We start from the raw sequence: 4,747 nt of genomic DNA on the forward strand, positions 1-4,747 counted from the left end.
ACCCGAGTGATTTACTTTCTTGCACCCTAGCCGTTGTACGTACGTGTACATGCTATGTGTGTGCCTCTACTACGACAAGTGCGCGCCTCTACATCGACCAGTATGTACATACACGTTCGCGACCAGAATGACAACACTATGTATGCTTCGACCAGGTGGGTTCCGACTGTCAGGCACTTCCTTGCGTGTGAAGATGTAGCTGGTGGGTCCTAGCAGTCATGGGGTGAATCATTTTTTTGCCCATAATATGGACGCACTTCCTTGCGTGCGAAGGTGTAGCTGGTGGGTCCCAACAGTCAGGGGGAACGTTTTTCGCGAAATACGGTGGCCCGTTCGGTGGGTCCCTGCTGTTAGGTGGAGGAATCATTATTTTGCACATAATAAGGAGGCACTTCCTTGCTGTGGCCGTGGACCCAACTGTCAGCCTCTCCACGTATAGTACTCTTCCAATGGAAGTCGTTCGTTGACCACATTGACCACGCCGTGCCGAGAGCACCAAGGCGGTGGACGACGGCGAGGCCTAGGAAGGGGGCGACGCGGAGCCGAGGAAGAAGCGGTAGTGGATGCCCATACGGACAGGAGTACGAGGGTTCACTGGTTCGGCTGCGGTGTGAGGCTGATGTCGGCGTTCTGGGAACGGGGGTCCCCAGACTTGCCTCCCTGCGGCCCGCGGCGTGGCTAAGCTAGCAGGTCGTACGTCCCACCTTCATCAACAAGGCATCCAAGACCCTCGCGAGGGGGACGACACAAGACCTCCTTTGGAGCGGCCTAGTCAGGCAGGCTCACGAGGAGCGGAGATATCAAGGCGAGGCGAACCTCATGAGGCTCTCGTGACGTGAGCCATGACGATCAACACCAGGCGGGCGCCAGCGCGCACAGCGTCCGTGTTTCCTCTTTGGTGCTAAGGAAACCAGTGCCGGCAAGGAGTACCGAGGCATCAGGCAAAGGTTGCCATTTTGGTGCAACAAGACCAAGACCAAAAGGATGGCAAGACGGAGGTCATCGTGGAGCCCAAGACGGCATCACCACCAGAGCCTTTGGCAGGCGAAAACCACTTTTGTCAGGATAGCTTGTACTAGCTGTCCCCCTTCAAATTTGCCCGCCATTGTTGGCTCCCTTCCCGCTCAAGATTTGGGAAGAGGACCAGAGCCTCTATAAGTAGGACTAGCCACCACCATAGAAAAAAAGAAGAGAGAGAAGAGAGAGAGAGAGAGAGAGAGAGAGAGAAGGGAGGAGAGGAGACGAGACAAGATCTTAGATCACTCTCACCCACACTAGTTAGCCAAGCACAAGAACACCTCAACCTCAGGAGGCTGTTCTTCCCATTGTATTGTTCATCATCAGCCCAAGAGGCAATCCACCACCACCACACTGGAGTAGGGTATTACGCCACAACGGTGGCCCGAACCAGTATAAATCTTGTGTCTTTCCGTGTTGCGAGTTCATCGAGTTCGTCCGCGAGATCTTAGCGAGTTAGGGCATAGATCGGTGGGAGGAAAGGACTTCGCGCGCACCCCAGTGTTCAAAACTTAATGGTTTGCCGGAACCCCACACCCGACATTTGGCGCACCAGGTAGGGGTGCGCCATAGCCTTCCTTCCATCAATTCGTTGCTCCATCGCTCCATCGTCTCCATGGCAGACGCTCGCCGTGCTCGAGCTGAGCGTCGGGCTGCCCTCACTACCCGCATCGCTGAGACGGCTCCCATCGGCGGGCCACCATGTCGTTCTCCGTCTCCCGCCGCCACCGACCCGATGGGGAACAAGCAGCAAGCGTCTTCGCTGCATCCTTCGGTGCGGCAGGACGGCCGCACCGCCACTCCATCGCTGGCCCCAGCCGGCTCTTCGTCTCATGCACACCGCGCTCCCATGGAGGCGCGGGCCGCACTCATCGCCGCAAACGAGCTCCTGTGCTACCGCCCAGTCGACGACCTCTATGAGGAGTGGCTTGACCGCGTCACCGAGCTCGTCCGCGCCGCAGGGGGCTCCCCGACACCGTCCCTCTCTAGGCCTCACCCTGAGCCAGCCACGGGCAACGAGGCCCGAGGCGTGCCTCCACCACCCCAGCCCAATGACGGCGCCTTGGCACCAAGGCGTGCAGCCCCGCGGTGCGATCCGCCATGACTGGTGCATGCGCGCGAAGAGAGAAGCTGCCAAGAAATCCCATGGCCGCGAGAAGCTGCACCCGCACTACCCGCGCCGCCTCGTCAGGACCATGCGCCGCTTGCGGCGGCGCCGCGCGGACCTCGACAAGACCAAGCTCCACCTCCAAGGTGGCCCATAGTAACCACGACCGGCTGCCGCGGCTTCACCCTCGAGCTGTGTAGCGTTGCCTGGCCAGGCAAGTTCAAGCCGGATCTGCCTCCTTGCTACGATGGCACCGCTGACCCCGCAGAGTTCCTGCAGCTCTACGAGCTGAGCATCAAAGCAGCCAACGGCGATGAGAAAGTCATGGCAAACTGGTTTCCCATGGCTCTCAAGGATGGGGCCCGCACATGGCTCCTGAACCTGTAGCACGGCTCGATCTCCTCCTGGGACGAGATGCGCGACCGCTTCGTCGCCAACTTCCAGGGCACTCGCGACCGCCCGCCGTCCGCGACCAATCTGCGCCGCATCAAGCAAAAACCAGGGGAGACCCTCCAGAAGTATATCCAGCACTTCAACAGCACCCGCCTCAAGATCCCCAAGGTCACGGATGAGGCCATCATCTCCGCATTCTCCGACGGCGTCCGTGACGTCAAGATGAAGGAAGAGCTCGCCATCCACGAGGAGCTCTGCATGTCTCAGGATCTGTTCAACCTGGCGACCAAGTGCGCGAGAGCTGAGGAGGGGTGCCTTTCCCTCCTTGAGCTGCCAGCCGCAGGCACAGAGGAGAGGAAAGCCAAGGTCAAGGACGTGAAGCGCAAGGAAGCGGTAGTGCTAGATGCAGAGCCCGACACCAAACGAGGCAGAGATCAGCCCGAGTCATCCAAGAACAGCCGACCGTTCTGCGTCTTCCACAACCTGAACACCCACAACACCAGCGACTGCTAAGAGCTCCGAGCCCTACGCGAGGGACGCTAGGTCGACGCCCTGAGCGCAGCGACCGGGGCTACGACCGTGGAGGAGGATGAGGAGGCGGACGCTGGGATGACCATGGCCCGCGCCAGGAATGGCGCGACAGGCCTGGTGAGGACCGCTGGCAGGCCCATCCTCACAAGGGGCCCTGGAGGGACCAGCCTCGTGAGGATCGCCCCCAAGGCAACGTCGGTCTTCCTCACTGCCTCCAAGAAGGAACGACAACCATCATCAGGACGAGGGGGATGGGGGCTTCCAGGAGCCGCGTGCAATCGCCTGCATCTTGGGCGGCACGCAGGCCCAGCCTCTCAGCACATCTTCAAACGGTTCGCTCGCGAGGTGAACGCGGCGCTCCCCAAGCATGAGGTCGCGCGCCCGCTCAAGTGGTCCCAGTGCGCCATCATTTTCGACTCGGCAGACCAGCTTAAGTGCGCGACCACTGCCGGCGTCCTCCCGATGTTGTGTTCCCCAGTCATCAGCAATGTGCAAGTTACCAAGACCCCCATCGACGATGGTGCAGGGCTCAACGTCCTGTCCGTCGACACCTTTCACAACCTCCAAGTGCCATATGAGCGGCTCCAGCCTACCAAACCTTTCTCAGGAGTGACCGACGGCTCCACCACACCGATAGGGCAGGTCCGCCTGCCTGTCACCTTTGGCACACGCGACAACTATCGCACCGAGCTCATCGACTTTGACGTCGCGCACATCCGCCTACCGTACAACGCCATCCTCGGGTATCTGGCCCTGGCAAAGTTCATGGCGGTCACCCACCACGGCTACAACGTCCTCAAGATGCCTGGAAGTGGAGGGGTCATCACGGCCTCGTGTGAAGAAAGGGATGCGGTGTGCTCCCTCAAGCGCGCCTTCCAAGCTACAGCAATCGATGACCCCGACAGCAGAAGTGAGGGCCCTCCGAAGGCCATCCCCAAGAAGAAGCAGTTGCACCGTGCAGGACCTCAGGAGGATGGCATCGCGGCGCGAGCCTTGTCAGGATCAGCGTCCGTCCCAGGGGCGCCTCCCTCCATCGCATAGGAAGGCATGCCCAGCGCCCTCCTCGGGCAGGGCTCGGGGGCTCTCTTCTGGAGGGCCTCAGGCCTTGCCAACCTCACGAGGGAGGTGCTTGGGCGCCATTTGGAGGCGTACCACGCATCACATTTTCCTCAGGAGAACGCAGGGCAAGGGGTGCCCACCGCTCAGGAGTTCATCGCCAAGTCCACACAGGAACTGCAAGACGCAAGAGCCATGCGCGGCGATAGCCGCTCACAGGGCGCGGCTCACCACCCAGGCGAGGGTGCTGAGCTGCGTGTCTGCATCGACGTCTTGGGGCTCAGCAGGGCCGCGTCTCAGGAGCGCTTCTGGCCTTCGCCCGTGGGCCGTTGCGAGGGCCCGCCACACAGCTACGTTCGCATGCCCTTCGGCTTGCCGAGCGTGGCGTCGGCCTATCAGCACGCCGTGCGACGTGACCTGGCGGCTAAAGAGGCCAGGCACCACGTCGTCCTGGAGGGAATGGAGCCGGTCTTCGGGAAGCCTCCTAAGCCCCTAGAGCCTCCTAAGGCTCAGGGCTCCGGTGGCTCATGAGGAGTCCTTTCTCCGACGCACGCCTTCAGCTGCACCAACTCTGCTTCGTCTACAGAACTAGGTGACATCTTCCAAGCTCTTTAAGCTGGGAGCGCCCCTTGGGCTGCATTA

This window comes from Triticum urartu, chromosome 4 (genome assembly GCF_003073215.2).
Source record: "Triticum urartu cultivar G1812 chromosome 4, Tu2.1, whole genome shotgun sequence".
In the NCBI taxonomy this organism is placed as follows: Eukaryota; Viridiplantae; Streptophyta; class Magnoliopsida; order Poales; family Poaceae; genus Triticum; species Triticum urartu.